Source organism: Cornus florida, unplaced genomic scaffold, assembly GCF_030987335.1.
Source record: "Cornus florida cultivar Cherokee Brave unplaced genomic scaffold, ASM3098733v1 CherokeeBrave_3.0.0_Hap2_Chr02, whole genome shotgun sequence".
NCBI lineage: Eukaryota > Viridiplantae > Streptophyta > Magnoliopsida > Cornales > Cornaceae > Cornus > Cornus florida.
In genome coordinates, this window is record NW_026775572.1 from 72,160,356 (window position 1) to 72,187,492 (window position 27,137).

Here is a 27,137-nt window from a genome sequence, read left to right on the forward strand (position 1 = left end):
GTTCAATTGACAAAGAAGGAGAAATACCTATGATCCCAATGCTAATTACCTTGCCTTTAGAATTATCTCCAAATGTTACGCTTCCTCCGTTGTATGCTTCTAGAGAGGAGAATTTTACGCGGTCACCCGTCATATGTCTTGAACATCCGCTATCAAGAAACCATTTGTCTTTGGAAGACGTGGAGACTTTGAAACCATCCTACAAAAGAGATTTCAAATATTTTCACTTGGTACCCAAATCTTGTTGGGTCCATGGGAGTTAGCTAAGAGCATATATGTTCCTTTAAGAATCCACTTCTTTATGAATTTAGGCTTTCTCTTTGAGCACTCTTGAATAAGATGACCTATTCTTTTACAATAATTGCATTTAGAATTTTTGTTCTTGCTCTTAACAAAGTAATTAGCCAAAGACTCTCTTTTATTCAATAGACATGCTTTCTTGTCAAAAGGGTCATATCCTAATCCATTTTTATTAAAGACACCTCTTTGAGCACCTAGCATAAGTTCTAGATTTTTGGTACCTTGAGTGAACTTAGCTAGACTATCAATTTGGTCTTCAATGATTAACTTCAAGGATTCATTTTCAGATATGAGTTCAGGTGGTCCTGTTTCTCTAAGTGAAATACATTCCTTTTTCAAGCACTCATTTTCATTTAGAAGAGTTTAAAGTTTGTTTTCAAGTATAAGTTTTTCTCTTCTTTAAGAAGCACATTTTTTTACCATTTTACCTAGTTCATTATGCAATTCTTTGAAGCCATTAAGTAAACCATTATATGCATCAACTAAATCATCATAAGCAATTTTATTTTCGGAAGAAGAGTCAGAATTAGAATTTACCTCATCCCTACTTGACATGAGACAAAGAATAGCTTTTTCCTCATCACTTTCGGATCCATTTGAGTCGTCATCTTCCCAAGTGGCTTGCATTGCTCTTTTCTTTTTCGTTTCCTCCTTGTAGGCATGGCAATCAGCTTTAAAGTGTCCCGGTTTTCCACAATGAAAACAGGTGGGGGAGTCACGTTTGCCTTGCTCATTAGATGATTCTCCCTTTTTGAACCTTCCCTTGTTGAATTTCTTCCTATGAAGAAATTTTTTGAAGGATTGAGTAATAAGGGCTAGATCATCATTTTCACTTTCGTTGCCGAAAACTTCCTTTTCAATTTGAGAGGCTTTTAGGGCAATTTCTTTCTTTCAGTGATGATCTCCTTCTCTATCCTTTAGAGTGATCTCCCATGTGAGAAGAAAACCAAGAAGTTCATCCAGCTCAAGTGTATTAAGGTTATGAGCTTCCTTGATTACAGTTGCCTTAGCATCCTATTTTTCAGGTAAGCTTCTAAGAATTTTCCTTGCAAGATCAGAATTAGTCATAGTTCTGCCAAGGTGTTTTAAGCCATTAATAATGTTAGTAAATCTCACAAACATTGTACTAATAGACTCATTTTCATTCATGCGAAACAGTTCATATTGATGAATAAGGATGTCAATTTTGGATTCCTTAACTTGTGATGTCCCTTCATAGGTAATCTGGAGTTTATCCCAGATTTCTTTAGCTGTGGTACAGATAGAGACTCTATTATATTCATTAGGACTTATAGCACAATTAAGATTGACTTTGGCTTTGGCATTCAAGGAGATAAGTTTATAATCTTCGGTGTTCCATTCAACTTCAGTCTTAGGGACTCTTTCAGCACCAAATCCTTTCATTGGAACAAAAGGTCCATTAACAATAACCAACCAGATTTGGTAGTCCACGGATTGGAGGAAATCTATCATTCTATTTTTCCAATAACCATAATTTGTTCTATCAAACCAAGGAGGTCTAGTATTGGACTGACCTTCTTGAAGAAGGTGACCATTTAAGTTTGCCAAGATCGATCTCTAAAACACTTTAGTTATTTCAATAGAGACCTTGCTCTGATACCAATTGTTGCCCAAGTATAGACTCTAGAGGGGGGGGGGGTGAATAGAGTCTAAGCAAACTAAGGTCAATTTTTCAATATTGATTTATCAACTAGAGTTAAACTTAACTTCTTTGACAAATATTGAATGGTGCAAATTGAATTTAAGCTTTAATTGTCAATATTTATAAAGAGACATATCAAGACATACATAAAGCAATAAATATGAGAGATAAAGATAAAAGTTGCAAACATGTACTCAGCGATTTTAGCGAGGTTCGGAAACTTCTACTCCTCGGCTCAAGACCCCTCTTGAGACTTCCCAATTCACTATGGTTTCTCCTTGCAGGAGGAGAGCAAACCTTTTACAAGAAGCACCTTCTAGCTTCTAAGTACTAAGAGATACACCTTCTCTTAGTCTTCCTTGAGCCACACCAGCTCTTACAAGTCTTTGAAATATATAGATAAAGTACAAGATGATCTCTCTCTCAGATCTGAAGTACAAGATTTAGCTTACTCTAGAGTATGTATGAATAACTTGAAGCTCAATACTCTTTTGATGAAATAAAGTGTGTGTTTATGATAAAGGCTTTATGATTGCAATGATATCTTTCATAATTAATGAAATTAGCTTTTATGAAGTTATTCAGTCATTATATATACTTTCAGATAATGTCTAATACTTTTCTAGCTGTTGGACACACAGCCCAAGACAGAAATGCCCATTTGAATTTTGAAATGCGCAGCTTCGGTCGACCGAAGTAGAACTCTCTTGAGTTTCAGTCGTCCGAAATGGTTTTCTGGTTGGACACCTTTCTCAGTATCTTAGCTTCAGTAGACTGAAGAGGAACCCATGTTTATTTCAGTCGTCTGAAATAGTTTTAGGATTGAACTTCACCCTCTCGGTATTTCTATTTCGGTAGACCGAAGTGAACTCTCAGTTATTTCGGTCGACCGAAATAACTATTAGTTGGATCTGTATATTCATTTCGGTAGACCGAAATGAAATGATGATTTATTTCGGTAGACCGAAATAACTTGAAGCTTTGATCCTAACTCTTGGTTCATTTCGGTAGACTGATACACTAGTGCTTCCCATTTCGGTAAACCGAAATGGACTCACATTTTCAGATAAGGATATGCTTAAGTCCTTTATTCCTTAGTCATGGTAATTGAGATGATATGCATAATGTTGGAGAGTTTGAGCTTCAAGATGTTCATATACACTTTAACAAAGCTTCCTAAGAAACTCACCAACCTAGCTAACCCCATTTTGATGTCTTGTGATGACTTGACTTTGACTTTTGATTGCTTAGTCCTTTGCTCATGCTTCGGTGTTGCTTCTTCAATTTTGTCCTTGTATTGTAATGCTTGTTTTGACGAATGCTTGGCTCTGTAATTTCACTCAAGAAGACATTAGTAATCATAGAACATCATTAATGAATTATGATCATCAAAAACCTTTGATTCAAGGTCAACAGCATGGATTGTGTGGTTTTAACCTACTTGTGCATGGAAGGTGGTTTCGTGTATTACTTAATTACGTATAAGTTGTAAACTTATTTATTAATTTTGGAGTCACTTGGGTCATTGTTATAAAGACATGGCTATAGTTTGGCTCTAGTACGGGAGGTACGAGTTCTCCCCATTTTATAGTGCGCAGTAGGGTGTTATTCTCAGTGGGTTAGTGCCCGGAATAACCGTTTAGGTCTTGATTTTATTCCGAGATTTGATATCTAAGTCTTTCACTATTTGATTTCGCATTCAATTCAACGTTGACAACCAATATTTAATTGTGACTTGTGGTTTTGGTTATTGGCGATTTAATGTTATTAAGTACATTTATGCATTATGATTTTTAAAAATCATCGCAGTTTTAATGTTGTTAAGTATATTTATGCATTATGATTTTTAATGAATCAATGTTGTTAAGTACATTTATGTATTACTACCTCTGTCCCAAAAATAGTGTCATATTTAGGGAACCGTGTCAGTTCAATTTGTGAGAGTCACGGTTCCCTAAAAGTGACACTTTTTATGGGACGAAGGGAGTATGATTTTTAATGAATCATCACACTTTTAATGTTGTTACGTACATTTATGCTTTAAATATTCAAATGTAGCTTAGGAATGATATTATAGATTCATTTGGAACATAGACGTTAAGTGCAATGACTCACTTTAGTTGTTTCCGCATTTTAGATTTCACGTTGATAATCTATATATTGGTGCATTATACCGCATGCTCCTATATTGTTTAATTGCATAAAATTATGGTTTATGTTAGAAATGTTTTAAGGTAGCTTAGGATGCTCCTTGGGTCTCACTTTTGACATAGAAGTTAGGAGGAATGAATCACAAGGATTAATTTATGCAAATTTGTAAAACGTTAGGTCTATGCATGTTCATTTCCTACGAGTAATACAGGTTACTCACCCCTCGCTGAATGCGACTTGTTTCAGGCAAGAAGACGTGGTTTTGGGATGCACAATATCCTAAGGTCATTTTGTTGATTTGAAGTTCTTCTGATGTAATTTTGTTTATATGCAAGTGTTAGTATATTTGAGTTTTACTTTTAAAGTTGTAATGTATAGCTAGGTTCAAAATGTCATTTTTACCTTGAGACTTGTAATGTGTGTCTAAGCACACTTTTTGACATTCATTTTATGCATATGATATGTAGTCAAGGGCCAAACTTCTTTTGGAATCACATGTATGCCATAAATGTAGAATTTTGCCTTTAATGTGAATAATATTAAAAACTAAGGTTTTAGCATGTTATTTTTGCACCGGAGTGTGCATTGTGTATGAAATTTATCATTTGACATTCATTTCATTTTACTTTCATATATTGCATTTTTTGGCAAAAATAGGAAAATGAGAGACTTTAAGGGTCTATTTTCAAATCGGGTGGTACAGAGTGTGCACGAGCACATCCACTAGGACTTATTTAATATGCATGAAGTGTGGCCAAGGGCCAAACGGTCCTTTGAAAGCATTTATGTCCGGTTGTTGCATTTTTTACCTTTAAAGGGTAATTTTCATGCATGGGGGTTCAGATAGGTCATATTTTGTATCGACGATATTTTTAAGCTGTGGATCATTGTAACGCATCCTAATAGGTAAGTTACACTTGCATGCATGATTGTTTTCATGAAAAACCCTTTCCTTGGTGAAATGAGCCTCCTATGGACTTATTTCACATTTTTCTTGCATATTCTAGTTTAAAGGCATTTTGGGGTTTTTTTTTGGGAAATAAATTCCAATCTTGACTCTGTTACATAGAAAATGTGATTTTAGGGGGAGTTTTTATCACGGCATTTTTTCGGAAAATGTCGTATTGGTCTCGAAAATCCCACGTCGGTTCCATTTTTCTGATTTTCTACTATTTTAGTTCAATTCTGGGTTGTTGAACCGGTTCAGAGGGGCTGAACCGGTTCAAGGTGCATTTTTGGGTCCAATATAGAAGTTTTGTCTATGCTGAACCGGTTCAAGTCCCCCAGAATCTTTTCTGCAAGTTCAGTTTTGGTCTTCCAACTTTGAACTGTCGTAACTTTTTCTTTTTATTTCTGAATTAGTCTGTTCTTGAGTCTAAACAGACCGCATCGGAATAAGCTTTCCAATGGTACCAATTTTAGTTTTAGATTCTTCTCCTAACTCGAGATATACTTATTTTAGTGAGAGGGTGTCAGATTTAGTTCGAACCGGGATAGGGTTCTTTTGGGTTTTCTCTTCTTTTGACCTTGGGACTGCATATGAAGTTACCAAAGGATGTTTTTGGATTTTTTTTATTTTATTTTTATCTCATTTGACTTATTGTAAGTTGAATTCACTCCACTTTGGGTAAAATGACTATTTTACCCTTGGTCTTTCTCTTGTAGGGTTTTGATACTCTTGGCTCCATTTTGCTTCCGTTGAGTCTCGCAACTCCTCAGGAAGTCACTCGTGTCTTAGGGATGACGTATATCTCCAGAGAGTCATCACAAGACACACTAGTTTGTAAAATCCAGGGTTGTCACATGATCATTAATTCATGATGTCCTCAGTGCATACGATTTTGTAAAAGTCCAGATTAGAGGCTGTTAGATGTTATTTCTCAAATTTCGTTGCTCAAAATTTTGGCTAAACTTTGTTGCTCAATTTTTTACCTTGATATCTTTTCTGTTAGTTACTCATGATGAGTTTTGCATACGAGACACTAAGTGTAAATGCTAGGTTTTTGGTGATTCTCAAAATTATCAAACTCGCTTTTTTAAGTTATGAAGTCTAAACCTGTGACACTTTTGAATGGAGTTCTTCATTGATTAACTTACATTATGAGTAAAATTGTTTCTCTTGATTTAGCGACGGAGAAATTCGGGGATGTTATTCTATTGCCAATTCTTATAAGTCCTTTCAAATCTTATGAGCTTGGAGTTCTCAGAGGATGTCTTTGCATCAGTACTACATGTTGGGGTATTTTGTAATATCCTAGTGAGTTTTGGGTAATGAAGGAATATGGGAATCGGGAGTCATGGACTAGAGTTACTTTTACAGTCCCAAATCATCTACTTATCCCATAGGATTCTCAAACAATGATGAACATCTATTTGTTATGTACAATCTATTTTGTTCAAATGGCCTCATATTTTGTTCCATAACCTAATTTGTGAGAACATTGTGGGATAATATTTTCCTTCCGATCATAAGAGAGAGCAGTTGGCTTCTTTTTTACCTTATCGGGAAAATATATATATATATATATATATATATATATATATATATATATGACTTATGTCTTGCAACAATATAAACTTCCCCTTTTTTTCGCTTATTAGTGAAATAGTGGCCAATATTGTCCTCTTTCACTAATTCCCTCTGCTATTTGCAAATGTATATTAATCTTAATTAGGGAGTTCCATCTTCATCTCATTATACCTACAAATTTTTTTTAAGTATATTCTCATAAACGCAATTTGTAGTAGTTTTATTACTCTGGATGGTATATTCTTGAATTTTTTTTTCTTGACTTTTCCAAATTTTCCAATTCTACCATACTCAGACTTGTTTAACTTCATCATGAGTAGATGGCATCCTAATCAGATGTTTCGAGTTGCAAGTCAGAATTTCATGACAACAACTATTATTCTACTTCAGTTTATAAGCGAGCTACTAAAATTTTACAGTTACATATGTGCTAAAGTTTGAGATAATTCACTACAAACTTTTATTCTACTTTAAATTGGTAAAACTTTTAATTATTAGTTTGCTTGTTTAAGTTTGAGATAATTGACTACAAACTTTTTCAGTAGATTGGCAATCACTTGTACTTTTTATTTGAAAATAAGAAACATTATCTAGTGCTTTCTTTCCTTTTGACTTTTTTTTTTTAGTTTCTCCCTTTAGTTTTATTTCTCCTTCATTTCATGGTTGAAGTAAGCTTTTGGTAGGCTTTTTGTGCACATACTACATGATAAATGATTTTAATTACAACCCTAAAAATGTTTCTTAGCCATTGCTAACACCTAATGAAGGGACAAGGATGCTCTGTGAGTTTTCTTCCTGCCTTCCGATCTTTTTTCCCAGTAAATCTGCGAAATGTATCATATCTTAAGCAAACTAACGACATTGGTTGTTAATAAATTTTAAAGGTATTTAATTGTTGATTTCTAATCATGTGCTACTTGATTTTCCCTCTGAATCCCAACAGGGCACTTATTCAATTAAATGGCAAAGCTATTGCAAAGCAAGTTACACTAGTTATATTCTAATTGCAAATACTTAAATGACCTAACAAAATAATAAGGGCAGTTTTGGTTTCCTTGCATACTAGTGGCACTCTATCCTGACTTTGTGACATGTTCCATACTGATTCGAGGTTTTTGGCCTTTCGCTCTAGAAATGTTTGTCTTTTTCGATCACTGGAATTTTAAAGTTTTCTATGTGAATATGTTTCTTTACAAGTCTATAATCAAGATTGGGCACTGTATTGTGTACTTTTGCTTCTCATCTGATGTTAAAATTGCAGAGAAAGATGTTCCTTATTGTACCTTAAAATCTAGTTCAATAAATTTGGTGCTTTTATATCAATTACGTACCCAAAGTCTCGGGGATTATCAGGTTTATGAACATAATTTCCCAATTGGATCCACTTTATTCATTAACATTCATTTCATAGACAGAGTACAATATGGGAAAAAATTAACTTTCTTGTTCTTTTTTCTTCAGATTATTAATTTTCAAAATTCAGGCTAGTTATCAAAATTATGTTTTTCAACATTTTGTATGATTATTTAGAAGCAAGGTTTCTTCATGTCAACATTATGCAAGCTACTGAATTTAAGTATTAAGAATGTTGTGGTTTTTTTTTTTTTTGGTCTCTGTTAGAATGCTTAAGGAATCTAACTCCTCTTGCATTGCTTTGGTTCCTAAAGTTCCCAATCCCTCTTTAGTTGAAGTCTTCCGATCCATTTCTTCTTTCATAGCATTTTTAGCAAACACTCTTCTTGGCCATGAATTATTTAAATGGGTATCACAGAACATTTCCTCAGCCTAGATGTTTAGGAAAATTGACCTTCAAAAAGCTTTTGACACAATTCATTTGAACTTCCTTATTGAGAATGTGTTTCAAGTGCATCCTATTCAATCTTACTCGATGGGAAATTATAGATTTCAAAGGAAAAAAGGGGCTGAGACTAGATGATCTAATATCCTCTCTTTTGTTCGTAATGGTTGTGGAAGTATTTGATGGGTAACGTGGAGCTTGATAAATTTTTGAAGGTAGTTTGGTATATTCCAGACTTGTTATGTAGCTCTATTGCATGAGGGCATGATATTTATTTATTCTGAACTATCTGTATTGTATGTCATTTTGTAAACATAGTAAAATCCCCGCAACTCGTTGACGTAATCTTAGTTTTTGGGTAAACCACATAAAAAATAGCTAGCTACAACTTGTTTATTTACATATCTCATTATCTGCAAATTGATAGATCAAGCATGATTAGTTATATACAACTTGCTTGTTTGCAAATTACGAGATATGCAAATAAACAAGTTATAGCTAACTAATCATGCTTGATCTGTCAAGTTGCAGATAACAAGATACGCAAATTAATAAGTTGTAGATAACCCAGATATGCTTGATCTATTAAGTTGCAGATAACGACAAATGCAAATAAAAAAATTGTAGCAAAATAAGCATGCTAAAACTATGAAGTTGAAGATAACATGATACACAAGTAAACAAGTTGTTGTTAATAAGACTATTGATCTATCAAATTACATATAATAAGATTCGCCATTAAACAAATTGTAGCTAACTAAGCATGTTGAAACTATCAAGTTGTAAATAACATGATACGCAAGTAAGCAAGTTGTAGCTAACAATCTATCAAGTTGCAGATAAACATGATACATGTGCAAGTAAGCTATTATTATATTTCGGGTTTTTGGGTTACTAAAATCTTTGCCCAAATCCCACCCAAAATAAATTTGGGTTCCAAAGTTTAAACCCAATCCCATCTTATGGTCTCAATGACCTTGCCCATTCCAGTATAACTATTAGGTTGCTCGTGTTAGGCCCATCCAAGTCCCACCCCTATAGCTAACCAGGCCTATTGGTTTATCAAGTTGCAGATAACATGATACACAATTAAACAAATTGTATATAACTAAGCATGCTAAAAACAATAAGTTGCAGATAACATGATATTCAAGTAAGCAAGTTGTAGCTAACCAAGCCTATTGATTTATCAAATTACAGATTACATGACACACAATTAAACAAGTTGTAGATAACCTAAACATGCTTGATTTTTCATGTTGCAAATAACAAGATACACAAATTAAACAAGTTGTTGATAACCTAAGTACATTGATTTATCGAGTTGCAGATAATAAGCTATGCAGGTAAACAAGTTGTAGCTAACTAAGCATTTTGATTTATCAAGTTGCAGAGAACAACATACGTAATAAACAAGTTATAGTTAACTAAGCATGCTAAAAATATCAAGTTGCAAATAACGAGATACGCAAAAAAACAAGTTGTAAGTAGCCTATAATGCTTGATCTATTATGTTGTAGATAACAAGATACGCAAATAAGTAAGTTGTAAGTAACCTATCATGCTTGATGTATCCGGTTGCAGATAATAAGATAAGAAAATAAGAAAGTTGTAAATAACCTAAACCCTATTAATCTATCTGTAAATAACCTAAACCCTATTAATCTATCAAGTTGCAGAAAACAAGAAACATAAATAAACAATTTGCTAATAACCTATCATGTTTGATCTAACAATATACGCAAATAAGCAAGTTGTAAATAACCTAAACGTATTGATGTATCAAGTTGCAGATAATAAGATACACAAATAAACATTAAGTTGTAGATAACCTAAACATATTAATCTATCAAGTTGGAGATAACAAGATACGTAGATAGAGAAGTCAAAAATAACATAAACTTATTGATATATCAAGTTGCAGATAACTAGATACGCAATAAACAAGTTGTAGCTAACTAAGCATGCAGAGATTGCTATTCAATTTTTCACAGTTCATGTTGACCATGCTACTTATCACAGTTGAATTTTAAAATTTTGATTTTTAACTGATTATTGGAAATGTTTTCCTTGCAGAGTGGGGAGGTACTTACCTGTTGCTTCATTTGATGGCTGTTGGAAATGCGGGCCCTTCTCGCAGAAGACGACATCCTAGTTCTAGCACTAGGAAGGCTGCCTCCTCTAGGGGCCGTAGTGTCACGAGGGATGCCTTGGCTAGAGCGACACGAGCTGCTGAGGATGTTCCTATTGATGAGGCAGTTGAGGATGAGGCCGCTGGGGGTGATGCTCGGCAAATGGGCTACCAGAGGTATTCGAGGCGGTAGGAGGGCTGCCAGGGCTGTCCGTGGTGGTAGAGGAGGTCACCGTGAGCCTCGATCCACGTCTTAATCTGAATGATTTTTTAGAGTACAAACAATTGGAGAATCGGTCTGACAAAGGCAAAACAAATCTATAAAGTAGGGAAACTTAGCTAAAAATTTATTTTTAGTGTAAAGTCATAATTCGCATATAGACATTATCAATTATATAAAAGAGTGCACAATTGTAGGTTAGAACTAAAGAGATGTTGATATGTGTAGTCTTAGCCTTCACATCAATGGCATTTTTGTGTTGTACACTTAAATTTCTCATTCCTCAATTACAAGGGAATTAAGTTCTCATCCCCCAATTACAAGTGATAAATAATCAGTTAAAAGACTTGAATTATCATATAATATAATAATATTTAAGTAATACTACGTATGTTTTTTATGAGAAAAATGTAAATGAATATTGCTACTTTATGACATTTAAATTGGTTAAAATGAGCTACCTTATTAATTTCATAGGTAAATATATTGTTTTAGAGGTACATTTTAATCTCTCACTACAACAGATTGGGGTTTTACCAGTGTTCTTTTGAAGAGCGCTGGTGTAGGTGCACTATTACCAACGCTCTTTTTAGGAGCACTGGTATAGGATGTATAGGGTCTTTAGTACCAGCACTCTCATTAGGAGTGCTAGTATTGGGTCTTTAGTATCAGCGCTCTTTGTAGGAGCGTTGGTATTGGGTCGTTAGTGGCAGCGTTCTTAAGAGCGCTTGTATTGGGTCTTTTGTACCAAAGCTTTTTTTAGGAGCGCTAGTATTAAGTCTTTAGCCTTTTTTTCCCTTCCCTCCTTTTTTTTTTTTTTTTTCCCCTTCCCTCCATTTTTTTCCCTCCGTTAATTTTAGGCCCTAAACTACTTCATTTTTGAGAGCCAATTAACACTTTATTCCCCTTTCCCATTTCATTTTGCAATAACCCTAACACCTTCAGCCGCTCTCTCTCCTTCCATCACAGCTCTCTCGCCCTTCCATCATCGGTCTCGCCCTTCCATCACCGGTCATCACAACTCTCTCCTTCCATCACCGGTCATCACAGCTCTCTCTCCTTCCATCACCGGTCAGCGTTCCAAAACTGGTGGCTTGGTTTAGAGAGACAAAGTCACACACACAGAGAGAAAGAGTCGTCATTGGGGGTTTCCAAAACCTCGTCTACACTAACAGATCGGACGAGAATTTTTTTAGGTTAGTAACTGTTCGCCTTCTGATTTTGATTACCTGTGTATATATATTTTTTTAATTTAAATTATGAAATTACCATATTTGTCAACGTGCACTAGTAGGAAAGTTACAAAGCCCTAGCTTTATTTCTGCAGAGTCGGCAGACGACTCTCTTCGCGAAAGCCCTAGCTCCTTGCCCCCGACTACTGGACATCGCGAAAGCCTTGGATAGCTCCTTGCCTCCTCCTTACAGCTTTCTGAAGTCTAAACAAGGTGTGCTCCTAACTTCCTATGTTTGATTGTTTGAACTTTTTTGTTTTGGACTTTGAATTTTTCTTTACTTTTCTCTATTTTTCTTTACTTTTTTTTGGGAATCTGTTGATCTGAAAGTTTAATTTGACTTCTCATCGTGCCCTGATTTGGAACGGAATCCTTTGGTACTACCAACAATATCGCAATCCATGGCATGACAGAGACATTAGCTGGTTAAATTGTTCTAATCTTTGACAATTATTCTAGATATATGTTGTTCAGGAAGCTCCAACATTAATGAGTATTATTCGAGATCTATTCTTTTTACCATTCCTAACCTTTATACCTGATAATTTAGATAGTTGCCTGTTAACATTGGATTTCACTTTCTCTTAGTTTATTAAAATATTATGAAAACTAAATTCATTCAGAAATGCTTGTTGAACTTGAACTTTGACAGAGGTTGTGAAGGATGAAGTGAAATGTATTGGGACTTTTCCAGTCATGACCAAATTATTATAGGGTCTGTCCGTTTCATAGGATTTCTGAAGGCTTTGTTTTTAGATTAATATCATGTTATAAAAGAGTAGTATATCTTTTTTAGTGATTATATTATATATATATATATATGTGTATATATAGAGAGAGAAGTTGAATTTGTTTACTGCTTTCCAGATTCTCTCTCTCATCTCCATTGGTTTTGGTATAAAATGATTTTATATCAAAAAATGTTTTTCATGTAAAAAAATTTCATGGAAAGAATGATATACCTGAACTTGTACATACTTCTTTATTGTTCATATCACATGTATCCTTACCCAAAAAAACCAAAACAAAAATGTCTTGCGCAAACATTGTTACTTACTCCCTATAAATGTTCTTTCCTTGCAACAGAGCATTTGTTGGTTCGTTATGACATTATCATGTGTAGATGAATCTTCGTGTTCATCTTCTATCACAATTCATTTTTCCACCATTACAATGTCAGGTGGTATGTGCGCGCATTTTTAACATTTATATTTTACTATGATATTTTTCTCATCATGAAAAATTGCATGAATTCAGCTTTTTATATCTTTTTTGAGTAATATTTATGCTTGCTGAAATAAACTATATACTAATTTCTTATTGAATATTAGAATCTGTATGTGTCTTATGTGCTTATTGAACATAAATGAAAAAATGAAAAGATTTAAAAATTTATGGCATTCACCTTCTAATTTCCATCTCTCCCAATACACGCACACACACACAACATAGACACATACCCACTTCATGATTTCTCACATAAGGATATCATTAGTTGGTGTATCTTTTCATTTTTCTTTTTTTCTTTCTGCTTTTGCTTATTCATTCTTGACTTAACAAGCTCAATTTATGGCTTCATGCATTGGGGTCACCTCAACAAAAGAATGCAAGTTTTCTATATATCTATGTAAGACATTCTCCTAAAGAGAAGGGACCCATGACAAGAAAGGACATAAAAGCAAATGTTGAAAAAATAGATGGAATCATTTTATTTTATTTTTTTTCCTTTTCCTTTTCCCTTTTCTTTTCCTTTCCTTTCTCAACACAAGTATCTCCAACTGAAGCAACCTTTCACTTTCCCAACATTTTACGAACAATTCTCTAGAGCCCACAGGACTAGTCTGATCAGCCTCTATTACTGCATAAGAGTGTTATTTTTTATTTTATTTTTTTTTGTTAAATTGCATAAGAGTTCCTACAGGAAAATGGGAGAAATATAATACTATTGCAAGACAAGATAAGGAAAGTAAATAATTACTTATATAAAATTTGGTTTTTTTAAAATAATAATTACTTATATAACTAACACGAATCATGTTGTTCACACTCTATAACTAACTTCTCTATTACTATCTTCGTCCCAATGTGGACAACTATTGTGGGACGGACAGAGTACATTAGAAGCTTTGCTTCTTTTTATATATATGTTTTTTTTTTTTAGGCTTTTAGAAGATTAATACATCAAAGAATCAAAATTCTCTCCAAGAAATTATTATTATTATTAATTTTTTTTCAGTTTCATGCCATGTGAAATTTCACAGGATGGTGAATTTCACCTCGATCACCTATTTTTACTCACCTATAGAAATAGTAAGAATAGTAAAATCCATCATGTAAAATTGCAGAAGTGGTGAAGCACTAAAGCTTATGGTGTTAAAAATCCATAAAAATGATGAAAAAATTCAAGATGGTTAAGTTGTACAAACCTAAAAAGATTCTTGGATTGTGCACCGCCTTTTTTTAACAATTTGATTGCATTCTCTTAAATGAATTCTCACTTTTTTGTTTGCTTTTCCAGGAAGGATAAGTAATAAGCTGACAATGAAACGAACGGTTAGTGAAGTGGAAAAAGTGAGTGAACAAAAAGGGGGTCATGTGCTACTGATGCTACTGCTTCGGAGATGATTGTAAGTTTTCATGCTTCCATTTTGCAAAAAGGGGGTCACGTGCCTTGAAGTGACCAATTTTTAAACTCTTTGCGGTGTATTAGGGGGTCACATGCCTTGAAGTGACCAATTTTTAAATCATCGGCCCGTGTGGAGGCATTTTAATTTCATTATTTATCATCGGCCCGTGTGGAGGCAATTTACTTTCTTGTATTTGTTGAAAAGCATAGGAGTATAGGATCATTGTATGTGGAGGCTTCTTGTTGATTGAAATCTATAATCATATAAAATGCATTTATAACAAACATATTAGTATTGTGATGTTAATTTTTGGGTTTTAATTTTATGTGTTGCAGTTTATACATAGCACATACATGTTTTCATGCACCACCATACTGACTGAACGTCCACAAAAGAGCTGGTCATCCCCATGTTACACTATACACTGATAACATTTGATAGGTTTATAAGGCCAAAATACAAGTCATACAACCAAGAAACATGTTTTTTTTGTTTCTTTTTTTCTTTTCTGAAAAGTACATTAAAAAGTTGTACCATAAGTAATAGACGGAAGTAATTCTGAGCAGCCATTAACCTTTGAATGTAGGTTTCTAGCCCCAGCCTGTATTGACCAAATCCAATATTCAGTTCGAAAATTTTCATTTAAATTCCCCTCTCTATTCTTAAAATCTATACTTCAAGTATCCAATAGAAATTTTCATGTTCGCTCCTATGAATTCACTTTTAAAATCTACACTTCGCTTCTTTATTCTTAGTTGACTTCAGATTGTGACATTAACTACTTCTCTCTCAATCACTCTCTGTGTCTCACACACACACATGCACAATGAAGCAATGAAGTTACAATTTTATGGCTTACTGGGAAAAAAAAAAAAAAGTTACAATTTTATGCTTCCAGCACTTTTGAAACATAGTCTTCAAGAAGGAAATATTTTCTAATCACTGTAACTTACTGCACTCACATATTTCATCATTTGGAAATGCATAAATAAACATGATGAATCTTGTAGATATAACTTTCTTAGCATCTTTAGTTATAGAAAGAAATGATAAATTTTGAGTGTTTCATTACATATCATTCTCTAAAAGTGTAAAACAAAAAAACAAAACTATTCGAAAATGATGGCAGGACAAAATAAGAAAATACATGCTACTACTCCACAATTCTCAGACACTGAAAAATTTACATGACAGATCATAAAATGCTACGGTTGAGATACAGAACATTCAACTATATACTGAAAAAAAAAAAAAAAAAAAAATCACTAGTCATTGTTTATTTGATGAAAAAACATGACACAACTGAATATCAACCATTAACCTAAAAATGGGATTGTTAGGGGCCAAAATGGGGACTTGGGGTGGGACCCTTTGATGTAAGAGAAAAGGATTTTTTTAATTTTGTTTCTTAAAATTTTATTATCATATGGGATCGATGGGGTCCTTTGTTTGCATTTTACTTTCAAAGTGTTCATGTTCCTATGATTGTTTGGTTGGCATGAAAATCTAAATCCTTTTCTTTTCTTTTCTTTCCTTTGTGGGGAGAACTAGTGGGGCAATGGATGGATTTGGATCATTGGTAGGTAGGTTTGAAGTTTCTCCATGGATTTTGTGCTAGCCTTATCACTTGTCCATGCCCCTTCATGTAAGGAGGAACTTCCTCCTTGTAGTTAAATTTTGATTCTCTATATCAGAACATAAATCTTTACACACACACACACATATATATCAATAATCATTGTTCATTCCTCTATTTCTCACATGTTCATCAATTCATCCTTCGTAGTCCAAGATGCAAAATCTGACTGCTAATGTGTGTGTGTGTGTGTGCGTGTGTGTGTGAGAACATGTTGACTGGTATGCAGAGTCATGAGCAAACTTCAATGACTATATTTTAAGCTTAAAACAATGGCTCCTCTATTTAGTAGGTGTGTGTGTGTGTGAGAACATGTTGACTGGTATGCAGAGTCATGACCAAACTTCAATGACTATATTTTAAGCTTAAAACAATGGCTCTTCTATTTAGTAGGATTTATAATTTTCTTATATTGAAAACACCAGGGCTATGTTAGAAGGACATAGATAAATCCATAGAGCCAACTACACATCAAACACAATTAATTCATACATGAGCAATAATTACTCCCAGAAAAGCCTTAAGCTTAGAAGAAAAGAAAAAAAAAAGCATCGGTTAGCAGCTCTATCTCGTACTCAGATGGTACATAACATTTCATCTTAGAACCGTCAGCAATCAATGAACAATACATTATTGCCAAAGTAGTCATGCTGCTGTTGATCAGAGAACTCAAAACTAGTGTTCTACTTCTATTGTGTTGGGCTTTTCCATTGACTTGCAGATCATTCTAGAAATCTATCATATATAGAAAAAGGCAAAACTGAAAGAGAAAAGACTAGTTTTTGGTTCTCTGGTAATGTCAAGCACACCAGTCCACTATACTGGAGAAATCGAATTTAAAACTTTTCAGAAATCGAATTTAAATCACATGGTGTCTAACCTTTTGGAGAAAGAATCTATCTACTTGTAACACTAATTGATTTCAAATAACTACAACGCATCATAAAATATCATTTTTTTAAGTTAAAGCAAACACACACTTATTATTGAATTTCTATTTATAGTATTTGAAAAATTAGACATCACAAAAAATAATATTGTAACGTGTCATTGGATAGCCATTTTAATATATTGCAAGTGTATATCTACTTATATGTGAGGTATATTTGCTTAAATAAAATTCAATTACCATAAAAATATATAGTTTTTAAATTATATTTAAAAATTGTTTATAAAAGAATTATAAATTAAATTTAAGTAGATTATTGTGCGTTCATTAGGAAATTGAACTTTGAGGTTCAAAAATCTGTGTTTTGAATTTCAATTTTACTAGTATTATTAAAAGTACAAAGTGTTTCAAATCATTTACCACTTATTTATTTAACTCAATAAAAGGAAATCTAATTAAAGAAGGAAATTTATACTATTATTAATATTAAAAGGAAATTCAATAAAAGAAAATATATAATACTAATTTTTTTTTCTAAATAATATTTAAAAAAAATGCTAAAGTTAAACTACTAAAATTTAATAAAAATCTATTTAGAGAAAGAAATGCTAATAATAATGACATACTAGTATGGAATATTAAAATTCAGTAAATAAAAATCTAATTAGAGAATGAAATATATAATATTAAAAACTTATTTAATAATATAGTACTAGGACACACTAATAATTATAATAATATAGTAGCATAGTTGAAAATCTAATTAGAGAAGAAAATATATATAATTAAAAAAACGGAAATATTGAAATTCAATAAAAGGAAATTTAATTAGAGAACAAAATATATAATGTTAAAAAAAATTATTTATTTAATTCAATAAAATAAAATCCAATTAGAGGAGAAATACTAATAATAACAATATAGTAGTAGAAAATACTAAAAGGAAATCTAATTAGAGGAGATAATCGTAATAATAATATAATAGTTAAAATTACTGAAATTCAATAAAAAGAAATTTAGAGAATAAAATATATAATTTATTTCAATAAATACATAATATCAATTCTATATCAAAATATACTAATAAAATCCTAAACTAAGAATTCTATATACAAAATTATTTTTATAATTAACATTTTTAGAATTTATTTTAAATTTTTAGAATGTTATTAATAATAAGGATAAATTACAATGGCCTCCCCTGAGGTTTAACCTAATTACAAATAAACCTGAGGTTTGTATTATTTTTGCAATGTGTCCTATGAGGTTTGCCCGATTTTGCAAAGACCTCCCTTCGTACAAAAATGAACATGTTAGAAATTAGTTTAAAGTGACCATAATACCCTTCAACTAAGTAAAAAGACCCTATTGCCCTTACTATGTCATCAAATTTAAATAAAATAAAAAAAAAAAAAAAAATTGTTTAAAGAACCAAAATTGCCCTTCACTCTCTCTCTCTCTCCACTTACCCACCACCACCACCAACTCCACCACCTCTACTACCTCCTCCTTCACCACTACCACCACACATCATCTCCCTTATCTTTTTCCATATCATACACACACACACATATATGAATTTGTTTATACACCCAACATTTAGTCTCCATATCTTTCTTATATTACTAGTATTGGTGAATTAATTAAAAGTGAGTGACCAAGTTGTGACTTATTTGTGACTTTGCGAGTATTCACAGCCATAATGTAAAATTTCTATTATAATTGTAATGAAAAATTAAAATATCATCATTCAAATTTTATTCAATGGGTTTTCACACACACACACACATATATATATGTTACCTAAAATTCATCATATATGTTACCTAGTCAATTCTCAAACTGTTAGGTGTGAATCTAAAGATCTGATTTTTTTTTTAGTTCTTCCATTCCTGAAAATTGAACCTCTGCATTACCTGTATGCAATTAGATATTGCAGAAGACGAATGAATTTAAGAAAGAGATTGCAAAACTCAAACCACCAAGCACACAACTTTCATGATCAGCAAACCAGGAATCACTAGCTACACACACACATAATCAGTAGGTAATCCCTAAAAAAATGTTTGCTATATATGTACACACATACGCATAAGAGGAGCAACTAGAGGAAAAACGCCGCCGGTGCTGCAGGAGGTCAAAATCAAAATTTTAACTAAAACGGGTTGGTGATTGTGGCAATGTCGTTGGAGAAGGAAGGGTTCGCAACAATAGTTTGGTTCTTACCTTGCTGGTGGCGAAGTTGTCGAATTCATCCTTGAGCTTCTATTGTGACTCCTCGGAGTTAGTGTCGAAGGAGAGGTCGATGGCGCCCCAGTCGGCGCCGTAGAGGACGGAGGTGGGGCGGACATGGACGAGGATCATGCCGTCCCTAGGGCGGAAGTAGTTATTTACTGCCCACTTGACAGCAAGGGCAATCTCGTCATTGAGGTCGACGACAGTGGGCTCTAGCGGTGGAAAGGGGGAATCTGGGGGAAGATGGCTGGATGTGGGCTGCCAGTAGCGGCTGAACCGGACGATCCTATTCCGGCGGGGATTATTGTTGTGGATTCATAGGACTGTGTTGGTTTGTGCGAAAGAGTAGAGAATAAAGAGGGGAGAGAGATGGTGGTGGTGGCCATGGCCGTAGGTGGAGAGAGAGAACAAGAAGGTAGGTGGGAATTATGGTTTAAAGGGGTAAAATCATTTTATATACCAAAATATTTTGATATTTTTAATAATATAATAAAGAGGGTAGTTAAGTAAATTTATAAGAAAAACTGACACAGGGTGTCTTTCTAAAAATTTGACAAACTTCAAGTTTATTTGCAATTAGACCAAACCACCCAGGGAAGGTCTAGTTTACCCAAATAATAGTGTAAATTTGTTATATTTACAAATTTTTTATTTTACCCTTATACAATTGCATTTATAAAAGGGATTATTACATATAAATAGGGTTAGGGTACCATATTTACTAAGAGGCTAAGTCAAAGTCCCATAGTTTCTCTAAAATGAGTTTGACCCAAAAGTTGAGGTGGCACATGAAAAAAATATTGTTTCATATTTCTGTTGCCTAAAATACCCTTCTTCCTATTTTATGTGTTGCCTAAAATGTCCTTTTCTACACTTATCTAATTTCAAGCCCTAATGCCTCTTTCACATTCCCATTCGTGCCGCCCTCTCTCACCCACCTTCTCTGTAAACAGCGATCAATAAACCCCTAACCATTTCCGTGCCTTTCGTGTGACGAAGAAGACAATGTACAGTGAACAATGACCGGCGACGGGCGATCAATCAGCAGCTACCAGAGGGGAGCGACGGCCAGCGACCAATTGTTCAGTTCTACCAAGACGAAGGTACCTTTTCATTCTTGAATGCTTTTTGTTCATCTTGTTCCTTTTGTTGCTTAACAAAATCATGAAAAAGGTGTCATCCTTAGCAGGATTTTTGCTAATTTGGGTTCTAACTATTTTTTATTTTTTACTTTTTAATTTCTGTGAAAAGAGAAGAATTTTTTTACTAGAAAGTTCACACCCAATTTTTCTTGCCTTCTTTTAGTTTCTATCCGATTCATCACCAACTGTTTGGCACTGAATAGTCATTTTCTCTCTGGTTTGTTCAGTTCAGTTCTACCAGGACAAAGGTACCTTTTCATTCTTGAATTCTTTCTGTTCATCTTGTTTTTTTTGTTGCTTAACAAAATCATGGGGTTGTCATCATTAGCAGGAGTTTGGTTTTGATTTTTATTTTAAGATTGTGAATTTGATTTAGAGCAACGACATATGAAGAGTTGCAATTATCAACCTGGGCAGCTTGTGCAACCTCTACAAATTAATTAAAATAGAAAATAGTCCTCTCCATAACAAAGACAGGATCCCACTTAGTCCCATTATCATTATTGTTATTATTCTTTAAGGTTTTTCCCCCCCCCCCCCCTTTTCGGAAGGTATTATTCTTTAAGTTCACACACATAGAGATTTGATTATTATGTACATTAGATTCTGTTATTAGTTGTTTGGGGAGAGGAAATTGTGGAGATTTTATTTTTGTGTGTATCTATCTAATAGTATGATGGTATGAATTTTAGAAAAAGCATTACAAGGGTTCCAATTACTTAAAAACTACTTCAAGAAGAAGTACTACAGTATAATGAGAATAGAAAAGTAATAAATAAGAAAATTGAACTCCCAGTCTTCCGTTCATTTTTATTTTCAACTTTTTAAATTTATAATTAAAATTCATGTATTAGTATAAGATCGAACCACATCAGCCATTAGTGGAGAGTAACTACTCATGGATGAGTAGGTAATTTATAGTTAGACTGGAGTATCATGGGACACGGTAAATTTGTTTTGCTTTGGTTGAATCAGTTTTGAGCTTGGGTAATTGGACCCAATACCAACCAATAAGCCCAACAATGTCAAACTGAGCTATTGTATTAAGTTGCTGTTACAAACTTTGGGCCAATTTCTAATGCTTTGCGTGAGGCTTGAACAAAGATTTGTCATCAAACTGAGCTTGAGTTAGGAGCAAATATCATCCTGACCTGTTCAGGCTGTTCTTGAATAATGGTTGTCACAAATTAGTAATAACGTGTGAATTGACGAATTATAAGCAAAATTAAAATAAGAAATGTTTTTTTGTAGCTATTTTTACTTCTATAGCAAAATTATTATTTTATTCATTAACTATGCCAGGAATTTTGCTTACTCATTTATACAAATACCACTATATATTTCGAAATAGGTCTGATTTTGTTACTTTGAAAAGAGCTCATTACTGCGTTCTAGAACTTGCTTTAGTTTGGTCTAGTTTCAGAAGTTTTTATTTCACGAAAATTGACTTTTTGATAAAAGACTAAAAGCTTGACAAAATATATATAAATTGAAAGCTTGACAAATATGATAAATATGACCTTTTCGATAAATATGATAAATATGATCTTTTGGCTTGACTAATACGCCAGCAGCATTCATGAACTTGATGAACTGTGTCTTTCACGATTACTTGGACCAGTTTGTGGTAGTTTTCGTGGATGACGTTCTTGTGTGTTCACAGACTCGGGAGGAGCACGAGATCCATTTGAGCATTGTATTGCAGATTTTACGGGAGCACCGATTGTATGCCAAATATGAGAAATGTGAGTTTTGGCTACAAGAGGTGAAGTTTTTGGGGCATGTTGTTTCGGAAGGTGGAGTATCGGTTGATCCATCCAAGATTGAGGCAGTTTTGAATTGGGAGCAACCCAAGAATGTGTTTGAGATCCGCAGTTTTCTTGGTTTAGTGGGTTACTATCGGAGATTTGTGAAAGATTTCTCCCGTTTGGCAGTGCCTATGACCCGTTTGACCCGGAAAGGGATAAAGTTTGTGTGGAATGAAGCCTGTGAGTCCAGTGACGGAGCCGAGATTTCAAGTGAGGGGGGGCACGCTGTTAAAAAAATAATAAAAATACGGAATATATATATATATATATATATATATATATATATATATATATATATAACAACTATAAAATTCAAAAGACAAAGAAGAAAAAAATTATTAAAGTATAAAAGGAAAGAAAAATGAGAGAACTTTAAAAGGAAATAGTTGAAAAGTTTCAATTGAGGAAGAAAATTTTGACTTTTTCTACTAAATAAATTTAAGGAATGTGAAGAATAAAAGAGAAAAGAAAGAAAAAATAAAAATATAATTTTAGGAACTAAAAATTTGAGGGGGGGCACTGTATAAATTTTTTCATATATATGGAATTTTTTTAAAAAATTACCACATATATTATAGGTTGTTGACCAACTCAGGGGGGGCACATGCCCCCCAGGCCTTCATTGGCTCCGTCCCTGTTGTGAGTCATCTTTTCAGGAGTTGAAGACAAGATTGACTACAGCTCCAGTGTTGGTGATACCTGAGCGTGGCTTGGGTTATGTGATCTATTGTGACGCTTCATGTGATGGATTGGGATGTGTGTTGATGCAGGATGGTAGAGTAGTGGCTTATGGGTTTCGACAGTTGAAGACTCATGAGTACAACTACCCTACTCATCATCCGGAATTAGCGGTAGTTGTATTTGCTTTGAAGTTTTAGAGACACTACTTGTATGGTGAGAGATTCGAGGTATTCTCGGATCACAAGAGTCTCAAATACCTTTTCTCCCAAAAGGACTTGAACAACAGACAGAGGCGATGGGTTGAATTCTTCAAAGATTACAATTTTGACTTGCAGTATCATCCGGGTAAGGCAAATGTGGTAGCAGATGCCTTAAGCTGGAAATCTCATGGAACTTTAGCCGGTTTGGCTATTCAAAAATAGAAAACGCTTAAGGTTTTGGCAGAAATGGGATTGCAGTGTTTTGATGTTGATATTTGCGGTGAGTCGGCATTCTTGTTTAGTCTTGTGGCTCAGCCCACTCTTGTTGGACGAGTGATTGAGTCACAGAGATAGGATCCGGATTTAGATGCCATTCACACTTTGATCTCCAGTGGTGGGACAGTAAAGAACTGGACTTTGCATGTAGATGGAGGTCTACGATTCAAAGGTTTGTTGGTTGTTCCCATAGTTTGTCATGAGGATGTTCTATGGGAGTTTCATACTTCCCGCTTTGCAGTTCATCCAGGTGGTACCAAGATGTATCACAATTTGAGACATTAGTATTGGTGGAATGGGATGAAGAAAAATATTGCACAGTTTGTAGCTAGATGCCTTACCTGTCAGTAGGTGAAGGCCGAGCATCAGAAACTGGCGGGTTTATTGCAACCATTGCCTGTAGCGCAGTGGAAATGGGAACACATTGCCATGGATTTTGTGATAGGTCTTCCAAGGTCACGGAGAGGCAACGAGGCCGTATGGGTCATCATTGACAGATTGACCAAGACGGTTCACTTTTTGCCTATTAAGGCAACGGATGATGCAGAGGCACTTGGTATTCTTTATGTGAAGGAGATTGTAAGGTTACATAGAGTTCCAGTAACCATTGTTTCGGATAGGGATGCCAAGTTCACTTTAAAGTTCTAGGAAGGACTTCAAGCAGCGTCTAGCTCAGCGTTGCACCTTAGTATGGCATTCCATCCACAAACAGATGGCTAGTCAGAGCGTACTATCTAGATCGTAGAGGATATGCTTCGGGCATGTGTGCTTGATTTGGGAGGTAGTTAGGAGGATCACCTTCCACTTATTGAGTTTGCCTACAACAGCAGTTATCAGGTGAGCATAGAGATGGCTCCATTTGAGGCGTTGTATGGTAGACCCTGTAGGTCTCTAGTCTGTTGGACTAAGGTAGGCGAGACAGCCGCCTTAGGACCCAACATTGTGCTCGAGACTACCAAGAAGATTAAGCTGATCAGATAAAGGTTGCTCACAGCTCAGAGTCGACAGAAAAGCTATGCGGATAGGCGGAGACGACCGCTATCTTTGAGGTGGGAGACCATATTTTTCTACGGGTTTCTCTACGGAAGGGTTTGATGAGGTTCGGGAAGAGTGGCAAGTTGTCGCCACGATTCATTGGGCCGTTTGAGATTTTGGACCGTGTAGGAGAGATTGCCTATAGACTTACTTTGCCACCACAGATGGACAGGGTTCACAATGTTTTTCATGTGTCGATGCTACGGAAGTATGAATCGGGTCCATCTCATGTTTTGGATTGGGTTGACGTGGACGTTGATGAGGATGTCTCCAATGAAGAGGGACTAGTCCAGATCTTTGACACACGATAGAAGGTGTTAAGGGAAAAGACGATACCATTGGTGAAAGTTCTTTGGAGACACCACGGAGTTGAGGAGGCTACTTGGGAGCTTGAGCAGGAGGTTCGCTCCAAGTGTCCGGCGTTGTTTTCTCCTACAGGTATGACTTGATTTCGGGGACAAAATCCTTTTAAGTTAGGGAGATTGTGATGTTTCCAATTTTTTCTACTTTTCTTTTCTGGAATTTTTGTCTTTGCAAGGGCAATTTTGTCTTTTCACATTTCGCGTACCGGACACCGTAGGGTGTGCCGAGTGTGTCGGATAGTTGTTTGGGGCATTTCATTGAGTTCGACACTCTTTGAAATGCAAGGTTGGTCATTTTTTTTTTCTATTTTTCGAACCAGACAAACCCGTGTGAGACCCGCTATCGGTATTGTTGTGTACGGGGATTTTGGTTGGGTTCATTTGCACTTCATGCATTTTATTTTATGTGATTTATGTGGTATTTATTTCGTGGTGCTCATGTATTTAATTGTGTGGTGTGTAATAAAACAAAAGAAAAAGGAAAAGTCAAAATGTTGGTGGTGGGACCCACCATTCACATATTTGGTGGTTTAGAGACCATTTTGGTCTCTCACTTTCTCTCTCCCCGTTAGTTACTCTCTCTCCCTCATTTCCTCTTCATTTTCTTTTTCATTTTGCACCAAACTTTGAATCAAGATTTCTCTCTCAGTACTTAGTGATTTTAAGTGCCGTTTGCGGCAAATCAAAGCTCACGGCGAGATCTTTGAATCCATACCAGCAATTTCAGCTTTGGACTTCCCTTAGATTTTCTAAAATTTGAACCCAATTTGAGAGTTTTGCATCAAATCGAGGTAGGGGTTCTTAATCCATGCAATCTTGTGCTTTAGTGAGTTAACTCCTCTTGAATTGTGGTTTAGCATGATTAATTTGTATAGAATCTTGCAAATTGTTGGTTGTTGTGCATATATGTTAATTGTGTAACTATATGTATTAAATTGTCTATGTGAAGAGTATGCCTAAGTGTTGATTTCCATATGTCCATCATACTAGATTTTTTTTATTGTATGAAAGCATGTTGTAATTTTCTTACAAATTCTTGTGAATCATGCTTTGTTAATTAAAATTGAACTAGTTGTGGGATGATAAACATGGACATGGCATTGATGCATCCATGCACTAACATTGGGCATGAAAATGGGTACAATTGTTTTCAAATGAAAAAGGGGAAGTTTGGGAAGAAGTTTTATTTAAAGTGTTTTGTGAAAACCCGGTCGTCACGAGGGTACCAAAAGGCCGGTGTGTTAATATAGCCTAGAGGGAACTAGGGAAACTACCCTAGCGTGGTTGAGCTAGCTGGGCCCAAAATGACGTCGCAGGGGTACCAAGGGTCAAGGACACTAGCCAATCCTTCTCTCGTGTCGCTGCGGGGTCACCAAAGGACGGGTTATATTAACATTTTGAACATGATGGATTTGGATGTTGAAAATGGGGAGCGACATTGGCATGCATTGCATTTCATTGCATAATGTTGCTTATGTTGAGAGTGGATGTGATGTTATATTTTCCCGATATAGTATGACCCTGATCCCTATTGTTCCATTCTTTGTTTGGATTCACGGGGACACAAGAGGTGTGTCTTAGGTACCACCTACAGAGCAATTGCTCACCCCAACATATTTAACATTTTTCAGGTCATAGAAAGGAGGTGGCGGATGACAATCCACCACAAGTTTGACGGAGTGCTTGAAGTTCATTATTTTTGCTATTTTTGTATCTAGGTCATTCTTTTGTATATCCATTACTTTGGAAATGTGTCTACGCTAATGTTTATAGCCTTGTAATCCAATCATGAGCCTTAGCTCTATCTTGATGTAAATTGGTTCAAGATGTAAAGACTATGTATTAGACTTATGTAAATGAATCAAATTTCGTTGTAATGTGATCATGCATTGGCATTCTTGTCTAGAATGGTAGAATGATTCATTTTTGATTGTTTGGGGCAAGTTTAATTCATTTACAAAGTCCCCATTTCAATTTCCCCTTCATCTCCTTAGTGCAGCACCTCAGTTTCAGGATTAGGGCTCGGAGGAGCCATTTCGGTTGACCGAAATGGCTCATCGGTCGACTGAACCACTTGTATGCTCTCAAAATCTCCCTTTTCGGCCAACGGAAATGGGTTTTGGTCGACCGAACCTCTTTTGTGCTCTCGGGATCTATCCCTTCGGTCGACTGAAAGAAGGCTTCGGTCGACCAGTTCTTGAGGGTCTGCTTCGGCCGACCG

General features: G+C 34.9%; 1 long non-coding RNA gene across 5 annotated transcripts; it reads left to right on the top strand.

Annotated features, from left to right (window-relative positions):
• The first annotated feature begins 11,625 nt into the window (after positions 1-11,625).
• LOC132295309 (uncharacterized) lies at positions 11,626-26,822 on the top strand. Of its 5 annotated transcripts, XR_009478433.1 has the most exons (6): positions 11,641-11,989; positions 12,121-12,238; positions 14,544-14,652; positions 20,366-20,515; positions 20,718-20,802; positions 26,548-26,822. It is a non-coding gene; the product is annotated as an uncharacterized LOC132295309 (long non-coding RNA). The 5 variants fall into 5 exon arrangements; XR_009478436.1 differs by lacking the exon at positions 20,718-20,802 and having other exon boundaries at positions 11,643-11,989; XR_009478434.1 differs by lacking the exons at positions 20,366-20,515; positions 20,718-20,802; positions 26,548-26,822 and adding an exon at positions 16,581-18,622 and having other exon boundaries at positions 11,626-11,989; positions 14,544-16,469.
• The last annotated feature ends 315 nt before the right edge of the window (positions 26,823-27,137 follow it).